This window comes from Ornithorhynchus anatinus, chromosome 5, assembly GCF_004115215.2.
Source record: "Ornithorhynchus anatinus isolate Pmale09 chromosome 5, mOrnAna1.pri.v4, whole genome shotgun sequence".
In the NCBI taxonomy this organism is placed as follows: domain Eukaryota; kingdom Metazoa; phylum Chordata; class Mammalia; order Monotremata; family Ornithorhynchidae; genus Ornithorhynchus; species Ornithorhynchus anatinus.
This window is the reverse complement of record NC_041732.1, coordinates 81,652,868-81,666,205: the sequence shown is the minus strand read 5'-3', so window position 1 is coordinate 81,666,205 and position 13,338 is coordinate 81,652,868.

Below are 13,338 nucleotides of genomic sequence, written 5' to 3'. Positions count from 1 at the left end.
TATCGTGGTTCAAAGCAAAAGCCCTTATATCGCCGCCTGTCCGCCGCTTCGTAGGCAGAACAGCAAACGGTAGGAATTTAACCCCCGCCAGTGCACCTTCTCCCATTTTGTGTGGCGAGCTTGTGGAAAAGCAGCACCCCGACCCCAGTTAATGATACTTCGTGACTAGAATCATGAGAAAATGTACATGGCCTCCCCCCGATTCCCAGCCCGCCCCGGTCAAGCCAATCCTTTGAGTTTATCGGGCCCGAAGCAAAGGAAGTTTTCAAAAGCAACGGTCCTGGAAGCTAAAAGTGTCCAGGAGATGGTGCTCAAGCCTTTAAGAATTAGTCTGACAGGGCTGATCTCCGCTGGCGCTTCCCCTTGGGGCCCGCACAGCCTTCTTTAAGCTTTCTCCGTCCCTTCGGTTAGGAGACCCGGAAAACCGTTGCTCCCCAGTTAGGGGATAGGAACCGAACGGCCCCCTTGACGAGTCAAGCCTCCCTGGAGACCAGGCAGTGCCCTGGTGCTTACGCTTGGAGGAGCAGGTCCGCCTACTTACCGTGGGGAAAGAGAAGGTGATTGTGAGCTGCCTGAACTTCCTAAACTTTCCTCCCAGCTGTAAAAGAGAAGAGAGAATTTAACAATCGAGGAGAGTGGATTGAGTTGGGAATTTTAAAGCCTTCCAGAAGGGCCGCCAGCCTCACACTAAAATACAGAATGGAGCCCCTCTAGAGGTTTCCGGCCCAGAGACTTAATCTCCGTCAGGGAGCTTCCCCTCCTGCAAGACGGGCAGGCACGGGAGGCAGCCTGGTCTAAAGGAAAGAAAGTCACTTAACCGCTCTGTGCCTCTGTTTCCTCATTCGCTCTGCTTCACATGAAGTCGTGAGGATAAAAGGCAATCATTGATGTGAATGTGCTAAGGTTAAAAATAAAAATCCCATACTAATCCAAAGATTTATTAAACTCCCAAGGGGGCAGAGAGCCACTTTCTTGCGGGAAGCGGCGGGATGTATAGAGGCTTTCATTTGTTGGCCCAAAATACACTCGATGGTATTTATTGAGCCCTTACTGTGGGCAGAACTCTGTACTAAGCACTTGGGAAAGTACAGTACAAAAGAGTTTCTAGACATGTTCCCTGCCCACAAGAAGTTTGCGCTCTAAATGAAAGACAATATAAATAAATGCAAGTGGCAATCAGTCTCCGGCTCACAGATGAGGGTCGGGGGAAAGCCATCCTCATCTCCCCGTTCTTGTTCTTTTTATCCCAGATGTCCAAGAAAGCTGCTCCGTTGCTGCCTCTCTTAGAGCAGACTAAAGCTAATTGTCTCCATATTGTCCATCGGTACCGATTCTGACTGTGACAATCCTACGACTCCCCGAACCCCCGTGCAGCCGGAAGGTCCTGGAGATGAACTGTGGAAGGGGTTTCCTTCCGTCTGAAGAAGATCTCTGTGTTTGCAAACCCGTGGCAGTTCACGTATGGCTCCTTGAATTGGGCTCGGCTGGCTACCGGCTCACCCAACCCCGTGCTTCTGGGAGGCGAGGGAGGGGCAGGAGATGGAGTTAGAGCAGAGGGAGTTGGGTGGGGACACGGTCCTCAGGTGACTGCTTCCTTAAAGCCACACTGGTGCTTTTGACTATATAGGTGAGATAGAAAAAAATTAGTTTTTGTCATATTAGACTTGGTCCCAAGAGGATGAGAATGCCGTCTGGAAAAAACCCATGCTCGCTGTTAGCCACTCCCAAGCGCTTAGTACAGTGTCCTGCCCACGGAACACGCTCAATAGGGTCTGTGATTGATGAGCTTTCCCTGAGAAGTTAGCCTTGGAAGAACTCTGCCAGCTTCGCCCGCTTGACTGCTTTGCTTCCGGAGGGAAGCGCCAGGCTGATGAGAAACACATGCAATTAATAAGACGGAGCTAGGCTCTGGGGATCATCCCTCCCTCCTCCCAAAGCCCCCCCTCCCCTCCCCGCCCCCCAAATCAGGTTCAAGCAGAGAAGGGGAAGAAAGAGAAAATGAAAATGGGCTCTGAGAGTTCATCTCTTCATTCTGACAGTCGTGGCTCTTTACAATAAGCCGGTGTCAGGGCATGTGGTTGAGAGGAAGATTGGCTGTCAGCTGACTCCATCGCTTCTCTGAAGCAACCAGCCCACGCCTAACCACGCTCAGTCTCTTTTGGAAGAAGCAAGAAGGGGAGAATCAGGTGTGCTGTGGATGGAGCTCAAGAAGTTAGGCCGGTGGTGGGAGGAGATTGAATTCTCCCTAGCAACAGAGCAGCAGCGACAAAATTTATTGAGCCCTCTCTTGCTGACCTCCCTGCCTCCCGTCTCTCCCCACCCCAGTCCATACTTAACTCTGCTGCCCAGGTCATTTTTCTACAAAAATGTTCAGACCACATTTCCCCACTCCTCAAGAACCTCCAGTAGTTGCCAACCCACCTCTGCATCAAACAGAAACTCCTTACCCTCGACTTTAAAGCAGTCACTTCGCCCCCTCCTACCTCACCTTGCTACTCTCCTATTACAACCCACCCTACGCACTTCACTCCTCTAATGCTAACCTGCTCACTCACTGTACTTCAATCTCATTTCACCCCCGACTTCTTGTCCTCGTCCTGCCTCTGGCCTGGAACACCCTCTCCATATCTGACAGACAATCACTCTCCCCGCCTTCAAAGCCTTATTGAAGGCACATCTCCTCCAAGAGGCCTTCCCTGACTTAAACCCTCCTTTCTTTTTCTTCCACTCCCTTCTGCATCTCCCTGATTTGCTCCCTTTATTCATCCCCCCCACCCCAACCTCACAGCACTTATGTACATATCTGTCATTTATTTATTTATTTATACCAATGTCTGTCTCCCCCTCTAAACTGTGGGCTCGTTGTGGTCATGGGATGTGTCTGTGATACTGTACTCTCCCAAGCCCTTGACCCAGTGCTGTGCACACGATAAATACAAGCGTTTGGTTATTGATTGAAGCAGAATGGACTAGTGGAAAAAGCACGGGTCTGGAAGTCACAGACTCTGGGTTCTACTGCCGGCTCTGTGACTTACTTGCTGGCAAGTCACTCGACTTCTCTGTGCCTCGGTTTCCTCAACCGTAAAATGAGGATTCAATAACTGTTCCCCCCCCCTACTTAGGCTGTGAATCCTATGTGGGACAAGGACTCTGTCCAACCTGATTGACTTGAATCTACCCCAGTGCTGAGAGCAGTGCTTGATGCATAGTAAGCGCTTAACCAATACCACACACAAAAAAGGGTTATAAGAAGAGGGAAGTGATAGGCTGATGGATTCAGATGCCAGTTTGTAAGAATGGCGACAGAGCAGGGTTCCACTGTAATAGCTTTTGGTGCTGTTTAAGGGCCAATCCTCTCCCCTGGCTCTCCCAAGGCCCTCTGAAGATCACATCTGGAGTGTTTCCAGTACTCTACCGGTCCCAGCTACGGGAGGGAGAGTCAAGCAGTTGCCTACCCATTCCATTCCTAGCTTGGGCAGTGGCTAGCGAGTGGCAGGCCATCTGCTACAAGTCAAAACTCACCTGTGCCAGGCAGCAGCAGCATGGGAGAGAGGCGAGGGTGGAGACTCAAGTTGACTGTGTGGAAGAAGGCAGTGGTAAACCACTTCCGTATTTTGACCGAGAAAACTCTCCGGATGCACCGCCGGAACGATTGCAGATGGAGGTGGGGGTGTTCTAGGAGAGATGTGTCCGTGGCATCGCTATGGGTCAGAAACCGCTCGACAGCTTTAGAAGAGACAAGACCTCGCCCTGAGGTGTGAGGAGGAAAGGAATGGCAATGGAAGAGTGTGGTCCCGAGGAGGAATTGGAATTGGTGGGTGGTAGAGGGAAAATCCTGGCACTTACCGCCCTCCCACTGTCGTTCCCACATGTCCCTGAGAAGAACACAATATGCTCCCCCCGTGTGTGCGTGCACGCACCCACACACACAAACACACGCATACGCACACCCAAAGTGACTTCATTTCCGGGAAGTACAGGGGAATTTCAACAACTAATTCCTGATATTAATTCCTAATAAATGGTCTCCTAAATTGTGAAAATGCATGTTCAGATACATCAGTCTGTCGGTCACTCATATTTATTGAGTGCTTACTGTGTGCAGAGCACTGTACTAAGTGCTTGGAAGGGTACAATAGAAGCCATAGTCCCTTACGGTCTAGAGGGACTGTAAAACGCATCCTTATCAGGGCGGCCACACCTGCCTTTGGATGTGCAGGAATAATAATACGATATTTGACAGCACCTCTCGAAAGGGAATACGTATTCTCAGTAATGTAGGGTACAGATGTATTCCTCAGGTTAAACCAGTCACAGCCTATATAAAATAAAGCATGTGCACTGAAAGCTGTAATTATGCTGCACTGAAGTCTTGGGTGGGAAGTGACATTACCAGGGATTTTCTCACTGAGACACTGTTCTCGCTGGGTTAATAATAATGTTGGCATTTAAGTGCTTACTATGTGCCGAGCACTGTTCTAAGCACTGGGGTAGATACAGGGTGATCGGGTTGTCCCACGTGAGGCTCACAGTCTTAATCCCCACTTTACAGATGAGGGAACTGAGGCACCGAGGAGTGAAGTGACTTGCCCAAAGTCACACAGCTGACAGGTGGCAGAGCTGGGATTAGAACCCGTGACCCCTGACTCCTAAGCCCCTGCTCTTTCCACTGAGCCACGCTGCTCCTTTCGGTTGGGTTGTACTCAGATGGGATTTAAATCATATATTAGAAATGATTTATTTCTATTGATGCCTGTCTCCTCTAGACTGTAAGTTCACTGTGGGAAGGGAATGTGTTTACCAACCCTTGTTGTATTGTACTCTCCCAAGAGCTCAGTAAGGCAGCATGGCCTAGTGGGTAGAGCACGGGCCTGAGAGTCAGAAGGACCTGGGTTCTAATTCCGGCTCCACCGATTGTCACCAATCATCTATTTCCCCAGCCCCCACGTCCAATCCAAATCTCTTCCTTTTTCCAACAGTCCGGTTTCCCTCCAACTGAACCGCACTGTCCCTGCTGCCGATAGCCGCCGACCCCCTCGCGGCCAAATCAAAGGACTCTTGTTCTATTCTCAGCCGCTCCTCAGTATCTCACACCACACGGTCAAGTCCAAGGGTTCTCATTTTATTCTCAGCTGCCGCTTAGTACCAGCACCTCACAGCCATGTCCGAGGGTTCTTACTTCACCCTCAGCCGCCTGTCAGTACCGGCACCTCACGGCTAAGTCCAGGGTTCTAGTTTCAGCCTCGTCCGCTCAGTATCACACACCTCACAGCCAGGTTCAAGGGTTCCTTTTCCACTTTCGGTCATCCTCAGTATTCATTCATTCATTCAATCATATTTATTGAGCGCTTACTGCGTGCAGAGCACTGTACTAAGCACTTGGAAAGTACTATTCGGCAACAGATAGAGACAATCCCAACCCAACAACGGGCTCACAATCTAGAAGTCAGTCAGTACCGGCGCCTCACAGCTATATCCGAAGGTTCTTATTTAATTTCAAGCCGGTCCTCGATACGGGCATCTCCCTGCCATGTCCGAGGCTTGTTCTTTTATTCTGAGCCACTCCTCAGTGCTGGCACCTCACGGCCAAGTCCAAGGGTTCTCATTTCACCTTCAGCCTCTCCTCAGTATCACACCCCTCACAGCCAAATCCCAGGGTCCGTCTTCCCGCCTCAGCCGCTCCTCAGTACCACACATCTCACGGTCGAGTTTGAGGGTTCTTATTTCACCCTAAGCCGCTCCTCAGAACCGGACGCCGTCTCTTTCTGAACGTGCTGAGAAGCAGCGTGGCGTGGTGGATAAAGCATGGAGTCTGAAGGTCATGGGTTCTAATCCCAGCTCTGCCACTTGTCTGCTGGGTGATCTTGTGCAAGTCACTTCACTTCTCTGGGCCTCAGTTAACTCACCTGCAAAATGAAGAGTAGGACTGTGAGCCCCATGTGGGACAGGAACTGTGTCCAACCTGTTTAGCTTGTTTCTACCCCAGTTCTTAGAATAGTACTTGGCTCATAGTAAGCACTTAGCAAGTACCATTATTATTATTATTAGAGTAGGCACAAGCTACTCTACTTTGAACCCCAATCTTAATCTCCATTTTACAGGTGAGGTAACTGAGGCCCGGAGAGGCTTGCCCAGTGGTCATACACAGCAGTCAAGTGGTGGAGCCGGAATTAGAACGCACAACCTTCTGACTCCTAGACCTGTGCCCTATCCACTAGGCCAAGCTGCCTCCATGGTAGACCCATGTCCCAGGTCTGGGACTCTCAGAAGGTGCCGGGAGCTTTGGGAGGGTGGGAGGAGCTTGCTGCTGACCTGCCCTCACCTCACAGTCGCCCCTCTTTATAGAGTAATAATAATACTTGTATCTGTTAAGAAAAAAGGTAATAATAATAATGATAGCATTTGTTAAGTGCTTACTATATGCCAAGCACTATTCTAAGCACTGGGATAGACACAAGTTATCAGGTGGTCCCCACATGGGGCTCACAGTCTTAATCTCCATTTTACAGATGAGATAACTGAGGCACAGAGACGTTTAGTGACTTGCCCAAAGTTACCCAGCTGACAAGTGGCGGAGCAGGGATTAGAACCCATGACCTCTGACTCCCAAGCCTGCGCTCATTCCACAGAGCCACGTTGCTTCTCTTGACACACTGCTTCTCATAGCTATTTGACACACCGAGCTCAAATCTGAACCGTAGCCATCAGGGTGGTCACGGTGCTTTCAACGTAACCTAGTGGATGGAGCATGGATCTGAGAGTCAGAAGGACCTGGGTTCTAATCCCGCCTCCGCTACTTGTCTGCTGTGTGACCTTGGGCAAGTCACTTCACTCATCTGTAAAATGGAGATTAGATCCCTCTCTCCTACTTAGACTGTGAGCCCATCGTTGGGCAGGGATTGTCTCTATCTGTTGCCAAACTGTACATTCCAAGTGCTTAGTACAGTGGTCTGCACATAGTAAGCACTCAATAAATACCATTGAATGAATGAATACCATGTGGGACAGGGACTGAGTCTAGACCGATTACCTTGAATCTACCCTAGTGCTTAGAATAGTGCTCGACACATAGTAAGCGCTTAACCAATACCACCGTCAACATATACCATTATTAGGAGGAGCTCGATAAATTTCGTGACTAGCTATCACCAGCACGGAGCCCTAAGGCAGGGCCAGCTTTGGAAAATCGCTTGTCACAGTAGAGCTTCGCTGGGCCAGTCAGGTGACGGGAGAGGATGACAGGCAGCTGCTATGTGGCCAACCGAGATAGAGCAATCGCAGACTTGACGGGCAGAAAAATCAGCTTGATGACCCAACGAAGCAGAACTCTAAGCAATGCACCAAAACTGGTGACTTCAGGGAACCGGCAGGAGCCGATGGATCGGTTAATCAGTGGCATTTATTGAGTGCCTACTCTAATAATAATAATAGTACTTGCTAAGTGCTTACTATGTGCCTAGCACCGTTCTGAGAACTGGAGTAGATGCAAGATAATCAGGTAGGACACAGTCCCAGTCCCACATGGGGCTCACGCTCTCATCCCCATTTTACAGAGGAGGGAACTGAGGCCCAGAGAAGTGAAGTGATTTGCCCAAGGTCGCACAGCAGACATGTGGCAGAGCCGGGATTAGAACCCAGGTCCTTCTGACTCCCAGGTCCATGTTCCATCCACTAAGCCATGCTGCTTCATGTGTACGCTGTGCACACATCTGTACTCTGTGCACAGCATTGTACTAAGGGCCTGGGGGAGTACAATAGCAGTGTGGCAATGAGGAATTGGGCTTTTTTTTTTCTTTTTTTTTGCAAACAGACACTCCGGGCAGATTCCTACACTGAGCCAAAGTAAGAACAGAGCCGGCTCGGCTCCCTCCAGCCCAAGTCTCAAACCGAAAAGCAGCCTACAGGGCTGCTCGGGACCCAGGGATTCTGTCGTCAGCCCTCTCGGTCCCAGCCGCACTGATTCATCATTCATTTATTCACTCATAGTAAGTGCTCAATAAATACCACTGACGATGATGAGTTTCTCCCCTACCTCCCCTCTGCTGACAAACCCGATTCTCCTAGCCACCTCTCCTCAGCCCTGTTCCCGCGCCTCATGCAGGTGAATCCTTGCTTTGTGCTCCGTCTGCAGGAGGGTGTAGGACAGCCCCATTGTCTCCTAGGTAACCCACAAAGATCTGGCAGCTGATCAGCCATTGATTAAACAGGATTCATTCATTCATTCAATCCTATTTATTGAGCGCCTACTGTGTGCAAATCACTGTACGTGGGAGAGTACAGGGTAACAATAAACGGACACATTCCCTGCCTACAACAAGCTTACGGTCTAGAGATGATAATTGTATATTTGATAGCGCTGACAATGTGCCAGGCTCTGTACTAAGCACTGGGGAAGATACAAGGTAGTCGGGTTGGACATAGTGTTTTTCTCATATTGGGCTCACAGCCTTAATCTCCATTTTGCAGATGAGGTAACTGAGGCCCAGAGAAGTAAAGCGACTTGCTCAAGATGACACAGTAGCTGTGTGATGATGATGATGACGACGGCATCCGTTAAGAGCTTACTATGTGCCAAGCACTTGTTCAAAGCGATAGCCGCGGGGGTGGGTGGAGGCTAACAAGGTAATCAGGTTGTCCCACATGGGACTCACAGTCTTAATCCCCATTTTCCAGATGAGGTAACTGAGGCCCAGAGAAGTGAAGTGACTTGCTCGAAGTCACACAGTTGGGATTAGAACCCAGGGCCGTACTCTATCCACTAGGCCACGTTCCCGTTTCCTTGGAAAACCTCCTGCCTGTTGGCTCTCTCCCTCAGGGGCCTCCTTGTTGAAAGCTGGGAATATCTGATTACATATCTCCCAACCAGGCAGAAGCAACCCCTCCTTCCTTGCCCACCTCTTCCTCCCTCCTGCCCTTAGGCAGCTAGCACAGGTGCGGCCTTGGGACTCCTGGAACAAGTGCATAGGTGACCTGAAAGCCAAGCAAGGAGCACTCTTCCCCATTTGGAGGAAACCAGACACACCCCCGCTCTCCAGGGACCTTATCCCTTTCAAATAGAGAAGCAGCGTGACCCAATGGAAAGCACCCAGGCTTAGGATTCAGCAGACCTGGGTTCTAATCCTCACTCCACCACTTGTCTGCTGTGTGACCTAGGACAAGTCACTTAACTATTATTATTATTATTGCTCACTTCTCTGTACTTCAATTCCCTCATCTGTAGAATGGGGATTAAGACTGTGAGCCCTCTGTGGGACAGGGACTGTGTCCGACCCAATTATCTTGTATCTACCCCGGCGCTTAGTATTGTGCCTGGAACATAATAAGTGCTTAACAAATACCGTTACAGAAAAAAAAAGGGGCCAGATCAAAAAATGTCAAGTCAGGGGCTGCCCAGCCTGGGGACTATAGTGGTCTAAAGACCCAGGGACGAGATGGAGGGCGAGTCCAAGCCAGGGGTCCCTGCTTTCCTCCAACCTTTACACAGACTTCCTCTCTTCTTGAAATATAGGTCAGCGTCTTGATGGGACCTAAATCCCGGGCTAAAATACATAGTGTGGAGCTTACGGAGGGTTTAGAGTAGAGTCGCTAAGTCTGGAGAGCACTTGGTCAAGATGTGGATTTGAGAAGAAGTCTGGATAGACAGGCAAGCCAACAGAATAGGTAAAGCGTGAATCCTTAGAATCGTAGGCAACATTTCTCCCAGTGGGCTGAGGTAGATAAATAGTAGTAATGGGGTTTGTGAAAGGCATATTCATTCATTCATTCAATCATATTTTTTGAACCCCTACTGCCTGCGTGCAGAACTCCGCACTGAGTGCTTGGAGAGTACAGTACAGCACCAAAGAGAGACAGTCCCTGCCCACAACAAGCTCACGGTCTAGAGGGAGGGGAGACAGACATCAGTACAAGTAAACAGGTATCAGTGTAAATAAATAAAATTACAGAAATGTACCTGAGTGCTATGGGAGGTGGGGGAACAAAGGGAATGAGTCAGGGTGATGTGGAAGGGAGTGGGAAATGAGGAAAAGTGAGAGATGAGGACGTTATTAAGTGCAGAGCGTTGTGGTAAGCCCTGGGGAATATACAAGACCTGGTCCCTGACCTGTGGTGGGATGGAAGGCAAGGACGGGAGCTCACAATAATAACTGTGACATTTGTTAAGTGCTCAGTATATGCCAGGCACTATATTAAGTGCTGGGGTAGATACAAACAAATCGGGATGGACACAGTCCCTGTCCCACATGGGGCTTACCCTCTTAATCCCCATTTTACAGATGAGGGAACTGAGGCCCAGAGAAGTGAAGTGACTTACCCAGGGTCACACGGCAGATGAGTAGTAGAGCCAGGACTAAAATTTAGGTCCTTCAGACTCCAGGGCTCATGCTTTATCCACGAGGCCATGCTGCTTCACAATCTAAATAGAAGTAAACAGACAGAAGAAGGACAGAGGAAAACAGAACAGCACTAAATGACCAAATCAGTCATTTGAAATAACTTTAGAACTTGGTCCCCGAGACGAGGAGCGGACGTGGGGGCCGAGAATTACGGGCATGACCCCCAGAGGAACCGGGAACAGACCCGCTTCGGTTTTTGCTCTGCCTCCTCTGTCTCTGGCCTCCGACACCGAGAAGCTGTACTTTAGTTCCACGGGGGAGGGTGGTGGGTGAATATCAAAGTGTTCAAAGAGGTAATAATAATAATGATGGTATTTGTTAAGCGCTTACTATGTGCAAAGCACGGTTCTAAGCGCTGGGCGGGGATACAAGGTGATCAGGTTGTCCCACATGGGGCTCACAGTTTTCTTCCCCATTTTACAGATGAGGTAACTGAGGCACAGAGAAGTTAAGTGACTTGCCCAAAGTCACACAGCTGACAAGCGGCGGAGCTGGGATTAGAACCCATGACCTCTGACTCTCCAAGGTACAGACCCAAGGGCATAGGCGACATGAAGGGAGGGTTTAGGGAGAGAAGTGAGGGCTGAGTCAAGAAAGGTCTCTTGAAGGTGTAGGTAGTTCCAGGGCAGAGGGAGGATGTGAACAAAGGGTCAGTGGTGCGAGAGATGAGACCGAGGTACAGTTAATAGGTTGGCAGTAGAGGAAGGAAAGCATGAGGGCTGAGTTGTAGTAGGAGATTAACTAGGTAAGGTAGGAGAGAGAATGCTGAACGGGTGCCTCAAAGGTGATGGTAAGGAATTTCTCTTTGATGGGCAACCAATGGAGGGTTTTGAGGAAGGGGGAGATGTGTGTGGAATATTTTTTTAGAAAAAATGATATGAGCAGCAGAGTGAAATATTGACCGGAAAGAAGAGAGGATGGAGGTACGGAGAGGTCAGCGAGGAAGTCCGACGCGGTAGTCAAGGCGGAATAGGATCAGTGCTGTAGCAGTTTGGATGGAGAGGTAGGAGCGGATTTTAGCAAGGTGGTGACAGGATTTGATGACAGATTGAATATTTGGGTTGAATGAGAGAGATGAGTTGAGGATAAATAACCCCAAGGGTATGGGCTTGTGAGACCGGGAAGATGGTGGTGGTGCCAACAGTAATTCATCCATTCATTCAATAGTATTTATTGAGTGCTTACTATGTGCAGAGCATTGTATTAAGCGCTTGGAATGTACAGTTCAGCAACAGATAGAGATGGGAAAGTTGCCGGAGAACAAGGTTTGGGATAAACATTTAGGACAGAGGAAAACAGGTTCTGGAAATGGAAGAAAGGGTGAGGACTCTCCCTGCCCATCCTCCAAGAGGTGGGTGGGGTAGTTAGGTTAGTGGCTGAAGGAGCAAGATAATGGTGTTGATGGTAATGGCGGCGATGAAAATGGATGGAGTTAATGTTAGCCACGGGGTTGGAAAGACAGGAAGAGGTTCTGGCCAGGAGACCAGGAACCGACCTCAGCGGGTGAAAACCTGCTAATAAATGAGCAGGGCAGGAAATGAACGACTTCGAAACGGCTAAAATACTGAACTCATTTCAAAAATCTGTCTCGGGGCAGAAAAATGGAGAAAAGGAATTTGAACAATTAAATGGTAATGAAGAGGCCTTGCAGTAACTCTTTTCTTTAAAAGGACAAGAAGTGCCCAGAACATCCAAACCCATGCCCTCAGCAGGCCCTAGGGACTCTGGGGAAATGTTACTATCTGAACTCGATTCCCGCTCCCCAGCCTGGGGAGATTTGCCACCCTGCAGCCTCTGAAATGACTTGAAACCGCATGGCCTCACCATGGGGCTTGGGAGTCAGTCAGGTAGTCAATCGTATTTATCGAGCACTTACCGTGTGCGGAGCACTGTACCGAGTGCTTGGGAGAATACAATAGAACAAAAAACAGACACATTCCCTGCCCACAACGAGCTTACATTCTAGAGGAAGGAAGGCATGTGGGAGGACCAGTCTCACGGGAGACTCCTGCTCACTTGGGCCACTGAAAATCAGAGACTGGGCAATTGCTGAGTAGCTGAATTTCACCTTCTAGGTGGTCACAGTAATATCGATCCTAATGACAGACCCGGTGCCAGACATTATGCTAAGCACTGGGTAGAAAAGGATTAGCTCAGACACAGATTTTATTCCACGTGGGCCACACAGTCTAATAACAATAAGAAGAAGAATAACAAAAATAATAATAACGGCATTCGTCGAGCACTTACTATGTGCCGGGCACTGTACTATGGGGGTTTACAGTCTTAATTCTCATTTTACAGATGAGGTAACTGAGGCACTGAGGAGTTAAGGAGTTTGCCCCAGGTCACACAGTAAGCCAACACCGGAGTGGGGATTAGAACTCAGGTTTCCTCAGTTCCACGTTCTTACCGTGCTCTTACCACTAACGGTAATGATGATAATGACGGTATTTGTTAAGCGCTTACTATGCGCCAAGCACTGTTCTAAGTAATAAGACAATCGGGTTGTTCCTCGTGGGGCTCACAGTCTTATCCCCATTTTCCAGAAGGGGTAACCAAGGGCCAGAGAAGTTAAGTGACTTGCCCCGAATCACACAGCTTCTGCCAGCCGGATCCCGTGGCTCACGCTTCTCCGTCCAGGCTGGCCCAGGGAGCGTTGGGGTCTCAAGCGCTGCCCCGATGGCTGGGAATTCTGTCTGCGTGTCTCCCGGCACCAGAGGTAAAATGTTTCCCTGGAGTATGGGCAGAGTCAGGAGAATCCTCTACCCGCAGGGCAGCCATCTCCAACGCCAGCCAGCAGCAGCTTGGGGCTTTTGCCTCAGCCTTCCCGCCAGTCAAACGGAGGCCCCACGAAGAAGGCTTTTCTCTGAAATATCTATTCAGCCTGCACGGAGACAGCTCAAGGGGAAAGCAGACGTAGCCCCAATGTAAGTGAAGGAAG